Genomic DNA, 15,843 nt, shown 5'->3' with positions numbered 1-15,843 from the left:
GCAAATGACCAGTAGGGAACTCTAAAATGTAGAAACATGTTAATACGGAAATCGTTTCAATCTACACGGTCAGATTGTCCTTACAAAGTGGGTCGGACTTCCTGTACGTTTCGGTTCAACTGCCCCCGAAAAAGAGATTGTTTCTTCTGAACGTTCAATCTGCCCTTAGTCCCTTACCCCTTGCCGATCTAAACTTTGGGACAATCTGGGCCAGTCAATCCCCACCCACTTTGCGACTAATATAGTTTCTTTGGTTTGGATTCTGTATCCAGGTAAATCAAGCCACCTTATGTATGCCATTTTCGATAACAGCCATATATTTTTTTTTTATGATAATCATATAACAACCATATTCAAAAAGCATTCCATGAAAATAATATAGAGCATGGCATATAGCACATAATTTTGAAAAAGTTGGCAACATTTTAATTATATTAATATATTTTTGTAAAATATGTTTAATCTTATGTACTTAAGCTGTGGAACTAGTACTGATAAATGCTATCTCGAAAGATTAAACAGCTTCAAGTATTAGTTCTAAACTGTCTGTAGATATGGTGGGTGTTTGTGCGTGTGGTCGCTGCTTTTGCATGTGATTGTGGTGGGTGCATATAAGGTACTCTCATACTTTGTAATATGTATCTCCGTACGCCTTTGACTCTATGCATACTTGGAGAAAAAGGAAAGTTTGGTTTTGCACTGTATAACGGCCTGGGATGCATTGTGTATCCAGAACTTATGTCATAGTAATGGCCATTTTAGATGCTGTTAGTTTATTATTTTGTATATGAGCCATTTATGATTTTTATGTCCAGACAAATGTGAGAGCTCATGTATACTTAATTGAGATGATGTAGATTCCAGCTTCCTGACATTAAAGGCTTCTAGAGGTCCAAAACACATATACTTTGCTTGTATGGTTTGTTATGTTGTCCTTTTTCATGACCCAAATCTTAAGATGGTCATTTCCATATTCAAAACTGGTTCGAATTTGAAGTGTTCTTTCGGGGAGTACTTGAATTATCTACTCTTTTTTTTTTTTTTTTTTTTTAGTTTCTCCCACAATTAATAACTCAAACTATCTTCATGGTATGGCCCTTCTTGGTTTTCAGTATAGACATTTTTGGTTTTCAGTCATTTTTAAGTGATATGCTAAGTCTCTTTTCAGTCATAGCATTATTTCTGTGCGTGCCTTGTCTTAGATGCAAAAAGACCAATGTGTCTACGTTTCAAGTATTAACTAATTCTTAAGGTCCAAATCCAGTCTCTTCCATGGAAACTTTTTAGAAGTCTTGAGTCGTCCTGGATTTGGACTCAAAAGCAGTAACAGCAATTATATTTAGCCTTACAAGGATTCATCAAGACCTATTGTTTACACATCAATAACATGTCTACCGTATAATCATTCCCCTCCACCCGTGCATTCATGTGAAATCAGTTTGCTAAAAACATGGAATGTTCATGTTAGCTTGATGAATTGCATTTTTGACATGCTCTTTCTGTCAGCTCCCCGTGTTTTGGACTGAATAAATCTACTCAACATAGTTATGATATTTCCCAAATCTGTGAACTGTGCGATGTAGTTTGATTATTTGACTGTCACTTAACCAAGTTTTAATAGTAACTAGTGCAGCACTGCAGCTATATTGCCGATTTCTTTTCTATTTCTCATACTGTCACAATTTTTTGTGTTTTGCAGATTGTGAGACCTTAATTACAGATCTGGTAGATTTTATATATGCTGCTCGAATGCCAAAGAGAGGTGATTTTTCTCTTAGACAGGCTAGAAAGCCACCTCACCTGCTCCGGTCATGATGAGGTGCGGTTGTTATGACTCAATGCCTGTGTATGACATGATATGCATGCTTACTTAGTAGTAATCTTTCAGTTTTTCTTTTTCATTCGTAACTGAAAGCTCACTGTATTCATAATTTCCGTCCTTGGTGCAGGGATTTTCTTCTTCATAACGTTTTATTTTCTAGTTTTTTTTTTATTCGTCTGTTATACCTTCCAGGTCATCATCTGATTCCTGATGTTGTTGCGTTGCTTTTTTTAGAGTTGTGGTTGTGTATAATATGATGTATCTGCTTTTTATAAAAACTAAGAAATAAGAATAAATGCTTCTCTTTCATAACTGAAAGCTCAGTACAATCCTAATCTCATATTCTTTCTGCTAAATGATGCATGGAGTTATTTTGTTATTCATAACGTTTGCTTTTTACTGCTCTGTTATAGACACTTTCTGATTCCTCCTACATTCAGGAGAGGAAAAAACTCTTTGATGCAGAGGAAAGATTGGGAAGAAAACTGGATATGGAAGGAAGCGGCAACAGGAATCTAGAACAAATTGTAAGAGACTATGCGAGAGGAAGATGGAGTTAATATCCCTAATCTTATGATTGGGTGGAGTTCTGAATGAGCACAGACCAACGTTCCAGCGAAAGCTCCCTGAGGCAGCAATCAGGACACATGTTACTTTGAAAAAGTGGATTGTACTCCATTAAGGGTTTAGAGCACAATTTGTCGCTTTGTGTACAAAGTTAAACCTGAGTCTGTTGACTCGCTTGCAAGGAAAAGACGTTATCTTCACAACCTTCCAATCGGCAACAGATACCCTCTCAAATTGATTCCTCGATTTACGATTCAGAGAGCCTTACCACTGACGATGACCCTCCTTTAGAGACTCAAAAAAGTGGCCTTAATGGGACAGTAGAGATATGTTCAACTGTGCATACTTGTATTGGTATTGCAAACTTTACAGAGGATTAAAATGCGTAGATGCTTGGGACCAACACCTCCTTTTAGAGACTCAGAATTATGTCCTTTGTGAGTGTATGATCTGGAATTTTGGTGTGGACTGGCAATAATAGAGCAGCACCTGATGAGCCTGAAGAAATAGAGATGATTCTGGTATATCCAGAGAACCATACTATGGGATTCAGTGGAGCTGAGAGATATAAGTCCTTGGTACTTCATATCAGGTTTGCACTCTCGTACTCTTTCCAGTTTCTACCGTCTCTTACTATTTCTCATTACTTAGCTACCAATATATCTGTCGCAGGTTGAGACAGTGGCTTGCCATTTCTCTCTTTTAAAGAACATGTTTCCTAGTGGCATCACTAGGTTCTCTTTTCTGGGATTGGAGGTGCTGACTTTCCACTGCAGCAACTTGGTATTCCGCTGAAGTGCAAGAGAAGCATTTTTCGTAGCTGGTGGGAACAAACGAACGAGTCGAGTGACCTTGTTGAACATGATGTGCAACAGTTGAGTGCAGATAAGCTGGAGAAACTATGTCCCTTGGTGGATCTGATTTAGTTGTTGGGGGTAGCACATCTGCACATGAAACAATCTTACAGGTAGCAACCTCAGAAGTAGAGATGGCCTTGAAGGGGAGCCTCAATTCTTTTATACAACTTCTTTAGAATTCTGAACGTTTCAAGTGCATAATGGGGAACAACTTATCCATAGCCTATTGAAACTGGAGCAAGGAAGGACCTTCCATCCATTTCCTTATTCAGTCAAGTAAGTGCCCTCAGACCTTAATGACAATTCTCTAACCAGAAGATGGACAACTACTCTTTTGGAAATTATATACACGTGATGAAGTATTATAGGCTCTACTTTTGTAACAGTTGATTTTGGATTTTATATTTATTAATTGTCTTTTCATAAGATCTAACAAATTGTTCTTATGTTGATCTAATCCGTGAGCGTGAGCGAACTCTTGAGGTCACTGTTTAACACTCTCACAAAAAACCACTTTATACGTGTCACTCTCCCATGTGTTTGTCCGTACCCCTAAATAACCCTTATTTTGTGTCTGACCGTACCCCCCTCTTCTCTCATTTTCCTGTTTCGCCTCCAACCTCTCCCAATCTCTCCTCCAAACTGTTATCACAATCTAAGAGTGATTTACACAACCTCAATCTCCCTCCTTCACTCTTCCTCTCACTCTCCCTTCTTCTCAACCAAACCCAACTCTCTCTCTCCCCACCACAAACTCATCTCTCCCTCTCTCTTCTCCACCTCCGCTCACGCCCCCACTGCCTTGCAGTTATCTAGTATTTGGTTTGCTTGTAAAATACTGTCAGGCTCTGATCTTTGGTAAAGCTATTATTGAATGCATATGTTGTTTCTTATATTAATCATATGCCCATCCTTGCAATTTCAGGTTACAATGTGGCATTGGCATTTTCTGAAGACAATATACTGGCAGTGGTAAACTAACAATGGCCTCAAGTAAACCTCTGTAACTAAGTCAACATCATTAGATCGGTAACCAAGTCTCTACGATTGTTAGAAGCTTACTACAGAATTAACGTCCAGACTCCAGCCAGAATGCTTCTTTATGGAAAATGCTGTTTTTTGTTGATTTTTTTTCCTTAAACACAGGAAAGTAACTCGTTATGAGATTATACTAGTTGCAGTTTGGACTTTGTTAACTCCAAAACTTTGGTATGGCTGAAGATTGTAAAGGTCAAAGGATCAAATACACGAGACTCGTCTCATTGAAGGGTTTTGCAGAACAACTTGTTTCCCTCTCAGGACGCTACACTAGCCAGGCTTTCCTTCGTAAGACTGGTTATTATATGTAGTTGTTACACGCGCGTATACACACACGATAGTGCACAAATTTATTGTCCGAAAGTCGTATCAGTATGATACATCGTACTAATCCAAAAAGTTAAATTCATTACTAAATTCATCCGAGTGTAAGACTCGAAGTATATGTGTAAGGTGATTGGTTACAAAGCATCGCATTTCGCCTCTGCGCGCAGTTATAGATCAGAACCTATTTGCAGTTTTGCACTACGACATGTTATCTTGTCTTGCTTCTTCAACAAGGCGATGAAAAAGAGACCAACTAATACCTTTCCTTGTGGCAAATTGGCAATGCTGTCCGTTGAAAAATTCATAGGAAGCGTGCCCTTCTCTATCATATTCAATAAAACAAACAAAAGAAAAAAGATACAAATAAATATCATAGACAGATCGAACAACAATTGATGTGGTTTAATTTGATACGGGCACGAGCCCAGAAGACCGTCAAGCCTGCCGACCGCGCAACCGATCTACATATTTACGTGCTGAACAAGGGAAGCCGTTGTCGTTGTATCCCCAGTTTGGATCCACCAGTTCTGCAAGAGGATTTGAAGGATACTGAGATCTTAAACTACGTAGGTAAAACTGGAAATTACGATTGCATGCCCTAGCATAATCACGACGTATAGCTTGGTCTATCTGTTCCCTTCTTTGCTTCCAAAACTCTTTAGACTTTTCTTCATGGCCATAATGAGGATGTTCAGATCCCAGTGGAAAGAAAACTACGCGTTTATGACTGGCTTCATTAGAGGCTGGTGTTGGTGTTGCGTATGAGTAGAAGAAGTAACAGCAAATAGACAGTATTAACCAATAATAACCCGCAGCAGTCATGACGAATTGTTGTTGTAGGCGAGAACCATAACCAAATTCTTGATAGTGTTGTGTATTTATAGACTTATATTAGGTATCCGTGAACACACAAAATAGAAAGTCTCTAGGATTAAGGAAGCGTGTATTCTGATCGAAAAAAGGTAAGCCGTGTATTGGCAAAGTTTTTTATTTCTCGATAAAGCTTATCGATATTTAGAAACCGACCCGAATCCGAGTCCTTATTGGAGACGGATTATTAGCCATTGGTTTAGAAAGACCGCCCTTTGGATTTGTACCACTACTATGGAGCAAGACCAAAATATCGCCGATATATTGTCGATATATATCAGTATTTTGGTACACCGATATTGATATTTCTAATATATATTCACCGAATATAAAACCCTTTTTTTTTATATATATCGGAATTTCCGATATAAAATTTTATATCGTCGATATAATTGATATATATGATATTTACGATATATATCGGTTGATTTTTTAACCATTTTTTTAATATAAATCCGATATTTCCAATATATTTCTGATAGTTTGGACTGGTCACCAAAAAAATTAGATATATCCGATATATCTGATATATATCGGTTTTTGAGTACACCGATATATTCATCGATATCGATATTTTGGGCTTGGTATATAGTCCCTCGGGACATATGTTAAAATTGCCCCTGCACAAAGATGACACGCACAAATCGAGAAATGGTCCAAAATTTTGAGTTATCGAAAAAAAGAAAAAAAAAAGTAATTAGTATATACCAACAAGGCAACAAGTATGCAAGTGACGCAACTCAGATGTCACTGCTTCTTAGCATTTCGGTCATGTTTCGCTTCTTCCATCATGCATTCGTGAAACATATAAATAGTTGCAAGATTAGATCAATAATGTTACCAAAAAATTAAATTAAATCTAGATTGCTTGCTGGATAATTGGCGTGACTATTTATGAAGATGTGGCCTGTGGGTGATATATTTAAGCTTCTTGGGTAGAAAGCATGCGACTGCATTCATAACAACAAACATTCTCATATTTCGTTACGGAATATGGAGTGTGCGTCAAGAATTGAAGCCCTAGCTAGAGTTTGGGCTGAATTCTGTTCAGTTGAGATGGATGCCGAACTTGAGCCCAAACGTCTTCCTTCATGGATTGCACAGACAATCTGCTCACTTGTGTTTTAGCCAGGAGATTGGGAGAAGAACAAAACCTTGTGATAATCAATACGGGTCCTCGCCCATCAGTGCATTGTGTTCTTCAACTCATTGTTATTAGACTGGGAAGATGTATTGATTGTACCCAGGTTAGTCTTTACATAAAGGAATGGAAAAAAAAAATGTGGTCAATCCTTGCATCAGTGCTGTCTCAACTGAGATACGATTTGGCAGCAATTTTTACCAACATTACTAGAAAGATTCACCAAAACACAAAAGATTTTACGGGTACCTCACTTCTTCAAAAGATTCTCATCTTCAGAGACATCCGAGCACATGAATAAGAAAACATCAATAATTTCTCTTTTGTGAACGTCTCATAGATCTAAACGTTCAGTGGAGCAGGACTGGCTCGTTAGTCTTGGATTTGGTTTTGCATTGGGTGATTTAGCATTTTAGCCCATAACTCTGCCTTGCGCCATTTTAGAATCCTCAGTAGATTTAATATGCTACTAGGCAAAAATTTCTCTTACTCTTCCTATGTGTAAAGCTACCAATTTCTTCCTCGGATGTCGATGGAAGTGTGACTCCTATGTTACTCTCGAACTTAGTGTGGCTTTCTGAAGCAGTTGTGCTCACTGGGAATAAATCTCAAAAACAAAACGAAAAATAATCCAACAGCAAGACTCAAACATTGCATGCATAAGGTAAGGAAATGGGCTTGTAAAGAAACCAGTCTGCAGGACTTGGACAATATGAGCTAGGAATGAAACTGACCGATCATACACAAATTGCCTGCCTTGTAAAAAAACAAAGCGAGTCTTGCCGCGGGACTAGAATCCATGAGCTAGGAACGAAAACTAGTCGATGTATGTACATATTTAAAGCATATCTTGTCAAAATACCAGGCGCAAGGACGGGTAGGTACAGCTTGCATTGTCACAGAATCTTACCAAGACATCTGAAAGCCCCCAGGATACACTTCTACATAAAAATAGATAAAGCATAAGTACCAGCACCCAACAACAAAGATAGATTTTGAAATGAGTTAAGGACCTAAAAATGAAAGATATTTTGTCAAAAGTTTGCAAAAATGAAATGTATTTTCATTCCTTCCCAAAAATACAAGCAAGTTTCAATAGGATTTCCAGATATGAATGTCATCAAATTATTTGAATGGCCTGTACGCTAGACTGTCAAATTATTTTGCTAATGTTTCCAAAATCAAATAGGTCTCTTCTATTGACTTAAACAACAAAGAAACATGTTTAGGTTTGTAGTAGGAGTTAGAGTTCCGAACTTGAGTATTTGAACTCCGGAGTTGGAGGGCTAGTTCCTAGTCAGATGGTTCTCTGAACCTACTACTCCAGCTAGTTCTGAACTTCTTACCACGTGTCATGTATCTATTTGTTAAAATATGTACACACGATCCGCCTCGACAGTTTTCCATAGGTCCACATGGGCAGAAAATAGATTGGAGAAGGATTTAACAGTCTAGTGTACAGGCCATTCAAATAATTTGACGACCTTCATATCTGGAGAAACCCTATTGAAACTTACTTGTATTTTTGGGAACGAATGAAAATACATTTCATTTTTTCATTTTTTGAACTTCAGCAAAGGATCTTTCATTTTTAGGTAGTTAACTCATTTTTAAATCATTAAACAATAGCATAACTTCAGAAAAATTGATAATGCTGAAGGAAGAAAGTAACGTTCGTTGTGTCAAATATCTTTCCCACTGCATATGCAAAATTGAACTTCCATTTTCTTCTAGCATAGCCCATCAAATTTCCTCAATCAGCATCTCCTACAAGACACCCACAAGCTCAACACTAAAATCAGTGTAATGTAAATAGTTCTGTTTGTTTAGCAAAATTAAAAATTGATCATGAAATTAAATCACAAAAGTTGACCAAAGTTCGAAAGAGATTCGTAAGAAACAAAAGCATGAAAGTAACATTCATAATCACCTTGTTTAAAAAACTGTTATGGCTGCGTAGGGAGAAACTGTAGTAAACATCTGTATCTTGCCACTAATACTTGTTCAGTACTTCAGTTTGCTGCATCAGTTCGATTCAGTTTTTTTTTTTTTAGAGAATGAATTTGATTTTCCCCTTAATGTTGGCTAGACCAAAGACCACCTCACCAAGTCCATTTCACTCTAGCTTCTTCAAAGGACACAATTTCAAAACTTCTCAGTTGCTTCAACATACTATCACTACAGAATTCGTGTTTGACAATGTTCTTCCTTGTTGAAAGTATAATCACGCCTACGGTGTGTTAACTGTCTATTGAAGATAGAGCTACCGAATGGATAAGAATTTCATATTAAAAAAATATAGACCACCTCACCAGGTATGCAGCAAACGCTCATCTACAAATCTCCATGAAATACTTTACTAGTGTGGAGAATGTCCGTAAGTGCCCATGCAATCTCTTAAGGAATAGGACTGGGATGAGCGGAAGCTGCTCCACCTTTTTTCTCTTTCATCTGGCCCCAGCAGTCCAGCACCGAAAATCACATAAGAAAACCAGCTTCAGTCTTACTATTCTGCCCCGTAGTTCAAATAACACAGCTGGAAATGTTAATAATAATTGAGCGAGCAATGTTCTTAGAAGCATATACACTAGCAGCATAATTTATTTAAGATCAAATCCTATATTTACCAATGCAAAATTTAAAACAATGAACATAGACCACCTCGTAAGTCACAACTATATATAACGTAGGGTTTGTGTGTGTGGTAAAACTGACCTTGGGGAGGGAGTATTAACGAGTACAAACATTAAAATGAAAAAGGCTCAACCGCCCCTGCGTTCATACATCACTCTTCTCTCTTGTCATTCCTAAAGAAGAAGAATACGAACAAAGAGAATGAAGAACAATCACCGAAACAGTAGCACAACCACCTTTTTTTTCTGTGCCTTCTAACACTGTCAAAGGAGAAGCATATATTTTTTTCTTAATTGGATCAGATGGATTTGAACCATCAATTTCTCATATAGATTGGATATGAGCGCTCTCACCATTTTGAGCTTATGAATCCAGTAGTGAACACAGATTGACAAACATATTTGCACAAAATATGTACTAAATATAGCCAAAAATAATTGGTCTTACACATGTAGAATAGTACTTTGCTAATAGCCAGCTCATCTATCTCGCTAACAAAGCAATGGGAATGAGCGGAGTTACAGAGTAAGAGAAAGAGAGTGCGAGTTAGGACTTTGGGTAGGTGAAGAAGAAGGGAGAGAGATGGGTTCCGGGAGAGAGATATTGGAGAGAAGAAAGAGTATTTGGCGAAGAACCTACCAAATAACATTTTAGGCCACATAGGCACATACCTCCCACATAAGAGAGCGCGAGTTAGAACTTTGGGTAGGTGAAAAAAAAAGAGAGAGAAATGGATTCCGGGCACAAGAGATATTGGAGAGAAGAAAGAGTATTGCCTCCCACATACTTCCCTTTGCCTAGAACATTTGATTAGCATAAATGTTAATTAACTAATTATGATTGTTACATTGTTCCTTGACTACTCACACGCACTAGTCACTACCTCGTATCAACTGATTAACAATGGGGTGTGTAATCCCAACGTGTGTAACCATACTAGTTGACTTAGGGGCTATTTGTTTTTTTGGGTTAAGTTATAAAAAGGTCTTATAAGACCATGTGTTATAAGATGGTCTTATAAGAAGATCTTATAAAGTGGTTTGTTTTTCATTTTAAGTTCATCTTATAAGCACTTGTACAAATAGAAAAAACAAATACATAACATTTTATAGATGGTTATTTGACAAATATAACCCTACTTTATATCACATTTAATATGAATAGATTAATTTGAAACAAAGATATAGTTTGATTTTCGATTTCAAATCAATTTTGATAATTAGAATATCGATTTTAGAAAACTACTTTAATTGGCAGTGGTGGTAGTGGTCTTAATAGCACAGTGGTGGTGGTAGTGAAAGTGATGATATTGGTCTTAGTAACACAGTGGTGGTAGTAGTAGTGGTAGTAGTAGTAGTAGAAGTGGTGGATATCTTAATAGCACGGTGGTGGTGGTAGTGATAGTCTTAGGGGCTATTTGTTTTTTTGGGTTAAGTTATAAGAGGGTCTTATAAGACCATGTGTTATAAGAGGGTCTTATAAGATGATCTTATAAAGTGATTTGTTTTTCATTTTAAGTTCCTCTTATAAGCACTTGTAAAAATAGAAAAAACAAATACATAACATCTTATAGATGGTTATTTGACAAATATAACCCTACTTTACATCACATTTAACATGAACAGATTAATTTGAAACAAAGATATAGTTTGATTTTCGATTTCAAATCAATTTTGATAATTAGAATATCGATTTTAGAAAACTACTTTAATTGGCAGTGGTGGTGGTGGTCTTAATAGCATGGTGGTGGTGGTAGTGGAAGTGGTGGTGGCTTAATAACACGGTGGTGGTAGTAGTAGTAGTAGAAGTGGTGGATATCTTAATAGCACGGTGGTGGTGGTGGTGGTGATAGTCTTAATAGTATGGTGGTAGTGGTGATGATGGTAGTGGTAGTAGAGGTGATGATATTGGTCTTAATAGCACGGTGATAGTGATGGTGGTGGTGGTGGTTTTAATAGCACGGTGGTGGTGGTAGTGGTGGTGATAGTCTCAATAGTACGGTGATAGTGGTGGCGGAGGTGATGATAGTGGTGATAGTGGTGGTGGTAGTGGCGGCAGTGGTGGTGGTGGTTTTAATAGTTTGGTGGTGGTGGTGGTGGTAGCCGGTGGTGGCTAGGGCAATGGAGTTATTTGGAGAAGAAGATAATGAAAAGGAAAGAAGAGATAAATGGGGTTAGAGGTATATGAACGGGGGTGTTTAAGTCATTTTTCAAGTGATAAGACTTATAGAATTGAAGTAGATCTAATTTTGGTACTTATAGAATTGGAGCCTCTTATAAGACATTTCTAGTAGAATGGCTCTTATAAGAGGCAAAAAACAAACAAAAAAAATGTCAAAAATCACTGGGCCACATCTTATAAGAGATTATAAGACCTCAAGGTCTTATAAGAGGCAAAAACAAATGGCCCCTTAATAGTGCGGTAGTAGTAGTGGTGATAGTAGTGGTAGTGATAGTGGTGGTGGTGGTGGTGGTGGTAGTGATAGTCTTAATAGTACGGTGATAGTGGTGGTGGAGGTGATGATGGTAGTGGTAGTGGTGGTGGTAGTAGTGGTGGTGGTAATGGTAGTGGTGGTGGTAGTGGCGACAGTGGTGATGGTGGTGGCGGTAATGGTAGTGGTGATGATGGTGATAGTAGTGGCGGCAGTGGTGGTGGTGGTGGTAGTAGCTAGGACAATGAAATTATTTGGAGAAGAAAATAATGAAAAAAAAAAAGAGATAAATGAAGTTAGGGATATATGGACAGAGATGTTTGAATCATTTTTCAAGTTATAAGACTTATAGATATAGAGCTTCTTATAAGACATTACTAGTAAAATACCTCTTATAAAAGGCAAAAAACAAATCAAAAAAATATCAAAAATCACGGGCCACATCTTACAAGAGGTTATAAGACATTTACTGTTCTATTCCTAATAGTCTATTAGATGTATCAACCTGCCGTACGTTCCAATGCTAATAATAATCTCTATTTCTCATATATATTAAATGAAACAAAAAATCTGGAACAATTCGGCATCAAGCAGTCAATTACGGTTTGTTGTTCCGATAAACAAAGGTTTACAGTAACATAGATTTGGGGATTTGTTAAAATTTGGGTTATAATTAGAGCAAATTGGGGTCTCAATTGAATTAAAATTTTACACATAACATGTAACGGCAATATATAATGACAGGTTGACGGATAACCTAATTGACCAATTCGAAAAATAAGTTGTTACAAATTGACAAAAAATACAAATACATTGCCTCAATTGAATTTTTGGACAAAGTTCATGTTCTTTTTTGGTCAATTTTCCTTAACGGAACAATTGAGTAAGGTATTTAACTTTGAAAAACCAATCATATATTGGAATAAAATGAATGTTGCAATAAAACAAAAATCATCACCAAATTCTTTGAGTAACTTGTCAGGCATGTTCTTGAAATCTGTAACATGAAGTCCCAAACTCAAACTATATACTCGTCAACAACATTATAGTGTTTATTATATATATACTATATATATGATCGTAACAGAGAGTGAAACACATAGTTATAGAGGATTGCAGCTCCTATCAGTAAATTACTTTAACCAAATCTTCACATGCAATGTTCGATTTAGCTAGGATCAATAGCATACGTATGTTGCAACTTGCAAGCTAGTAACCAAATAACTAGTCCTCCCCATGATCAGTAACACTGTAACAGTAAGAAAAATAAATCCTCTTCATATCAAGAGGGGTATCATTGTATAATAAATCAAATATTCCAAATAATATATGCACAAAGAAACTGCATGAGAGAAATGATCAATGGATACCTTTTATTGTAACAAAGGACATAAGCTTTAAATTTTCAAAAGCATTCTAATTTCAGGAATGGTACGTGTCTTTAAAGAGTACGCGTCGAAGACTATAAATGGATACAACATTCTTACAAATCCAGCATACATGATCCCAAGCCATTGTTGTGTTTCTCAATGGCTTGTTATAGTAATGATTACATACAACTCTATGATGCGGTGATGGCTTCTTGTGTTTCTCAAGCAGATTATATGCTACTACACAAAATCACAAGTAGCAAGAATTACGATCGATAACCTTCCCTGAAAATGGACTTCAACATGCTCCAAGGCATTGTGTCAATGGTAAAGGGTAATTGTATTGATAGCAGCGAAAACAAATGAAATTACACCATACAATGCTGTCACAGAACACAAATGTCTTTGAAGTCACGAGAAGTCTGTCCATGGTCAGATGGTCTTACTTAACAAGAATGCGATAAGAAATGTGGGTCTTATACGCGAACATATCCAAGGGATCGAGGCTTGTTGTGTACTTGTGGTCATATTGTATAAGAGGTGCGACGGTTGTGGAGTGGTCAAATCTAAGAACAAAATACACTCGAATGCTGGCTAGGTTAAAGGAAACACTTTTAACGCATGTAAAAGGTCAATTGACCATGTTCTCAACTACAACTGCAAAGAGGGAAAATTACCAAGGCCATCACAACGGAGTTTCTGCAGCGCACTCACTGTAGAACTGTACCGTGTTATCCTTTGCAATCAAGGGGTAACTAATAACTTATTTAGTATGCTAGATGACTAGCAAGGGCCAAGGGATAAACCCTAACGTCTTCAACCACTCATTTCTGCACCAAAATTGAAAATATGAAACCATTATTACCAGAGAACAGGAGTGGTAGACACATAATTAGCTTTAGCAAGGAAGGGGGCCGGGACTACGTTTTTTGCACTAGTAGTACTAACATCTCATATAGTCATATAGGCACTAAGACTATATATAACACAAACAACATAGAAACCAAGATAACTGGAGTAAACTCAGCTCATTAAGCATTTTGAACCCCATCAAATAAAGCCGTAGTAATGAGTCTACAAACAAGCGATGAAGTAATATAGTAAGACTAACTAGAAAAAAAACCTCCTATAAACAGTATAGCATTATTTGATTATTTCTGATTTCTAAATGGAAGGGATAGGGACTAAAATGAAGCTAGGAAAACTGGGACTTCGAAAGAACAATTTCAAACTGTTCTGCATCTTCACTAACCCAAAGAGATTCTAGCTGTAGGCTTATTTATACTTGAGAAAGCTATAAAGAGTGAAGATGAGATCAGGTACAATATAGTGTAAAAGTATACCAACAACAAAAGAAATAAAACCAAGTAACAAATGATATCAAACATGTACAACATATGCAACCAAAAGAGATTATATATTGTATGAAATGAGAGATTTTGGTAAGATTCTTGACACGACTGACTGGTACCACACTTAGGGCATCAAAGAAACAAAACATATAATAAATTGGAGCAAGCAAATAAAGGTGTTTGTTCAGAACTTTAGATACATGAAATGGCCAGTTAAGAATCTTACCTCTAGATTGTATAAAAGAAGAGAACAAAGCACACCAAAGTTGAAGTTGAGAAAGAGCCTCATATGGGTTTTACAAAGAGAAGCTAACAGAGTTCAGTTGGCTATATGCCCACCTCCGATCCATTAACAAGGGAAAAAAAAAACATACTGGATATATGACTTGTTATAAAACAAAGAGTAATGGCTTTTTTAGTGTGGATGGAGGTGGACAGAATGCCAATAAACTCTATAAGAAACCCTTTGATAAACACACATGATGGAAGAAACACATATTACTTCTCCACCTCTTGCACCAAGTCACCAAACACAAGAACATAAATATAAAGGATAGGTAAAGGTGCTATTTAACGAGGAAGGATGTAATGGTTCATGGTTGTAGTAAATACGAGAGAGAAAGAGATTATGAGAGTTATTGAGTGCGTTGCACGCATATAAATGCATAGGTAGAAGTGGAAGAGACAGATGGGCTAGTTTTGAAGGAAGGGGAGTTTTAGAAGAATAAGAGAGATGGGATTGTTCTATGTTTTCTGCTTTTTCTCTCTGCTGGTATTCAATATGAATAAAGGAATTATTGACCTCTCTTCCTTCATCCTCGTAATTGATGCCAACTCTCATCAATCTTTCTTGCCTTCTTCACCTACTATAGGCCGCTACTAATATCACTCTCAAAGACTCAAACAACACACGCACATCTCTCTCTCTCTCTCTCCTCTTCTTCACTAGGATAAAATTGAGTTACTAACTTGATCTTGTTTACCGACTACTATATAAGCGGTCATTTGCAATTAACAGTTTACTGAATTGATCAGCACCATCTGGACCATTAATTCTAATCATGTGAGTGATTGATTATTCAGTAGTCAAAATGCAAAAAACTCCCTATAAGATATGTCATACATCCTCGGCGCGTCGATAAATGAAGCGGCTAGTGAGGAACTGAGGATGTTGGTAACTTGGTATGGCATAATGCAAGTGGTAAAAATGAGGATATAGCTAGAGTTGATTATTTAATAGTGACCAAAACCTATATGATATTTGTAAAATCGGGTGTGTGGATTTTCATCACCCGATCCCCACTACCATAAAAATAGTATATGCCCAGCACAAAAATAAAAGTTAATGTAACGTTTTCAAGGGTATCGAAATATCGAACCAACATGTACGAACAGCACTCTTTAGTGTGGGTCATTTCGGTCGAGCAATAGGTT

At 37.0% G+C, this 15,843-nt stretch overlaps 2 long non-coding RNA genes across 4 annotated transcripts; one reads left to right on the top strand and one right to left on the bottom strand.

The window, feature by feature from the left end:
* Positions 1-213: 213 nt before the first annotated feature.
* LOC147520235 (uncharacterized) lies at positions 214-5,462 on the top strand. Of its 3 annotated transcripts, none has more exons than XR_015212533.1 (5): positions 214-272; positions 1,700-1,819; positions 2,236-2,981; positions 3,062-3,522; positions 4,172-5,462. It is a non-coding gene; the product is annotated as an uncharacterized LOC147520235 (long non-coding RNA). The 3 variants fall into 3 exon arrangements; XR_015212534.1 differs by having other exon boundaries at positions 215-272; positions 2,263-2,981; XR_015212535.1 differs by lacking the exon at positions 214-272 and adding an exon at positions 333-616.
* Positions 5,463-13,043: 7,581 nt separating this feature from the next.
* Positions 13,044-15,533, bottom strand: LOC147520234 (uncharacterized). The gene is made up of 2 exons (XR_015212532.1): positions 14,636-15,533; positions 13,044-13,887 (listed from the first exon to the last, which is right to left on the bottom strand). It is a non-coding gene; the product is annotated as an uncharacterized LOC147520234 (long non-coding RNA).
* Between the last annotated feature and the right edge of the window lie 310 nt (positions 15,534-15,843).

This window comes from Coptis chinensis, chromosome 2, assembly GCF_015680905.1.
Source record: "Coptis chinensis isolate HL-2020 chromosome 2, ASM1568090v1, whole genome shotgun sequence".
NCBI classification, from domain to species: Eukaryota; Viridiplantae; Streptophyta; class Magnoliopsida; order Ranunculales; family Ranunculaceae; genus Coptis; species Coptis chinensis.
This window is presented reverse-complemented; position numbering and strand designations above follow the sequence as displayed.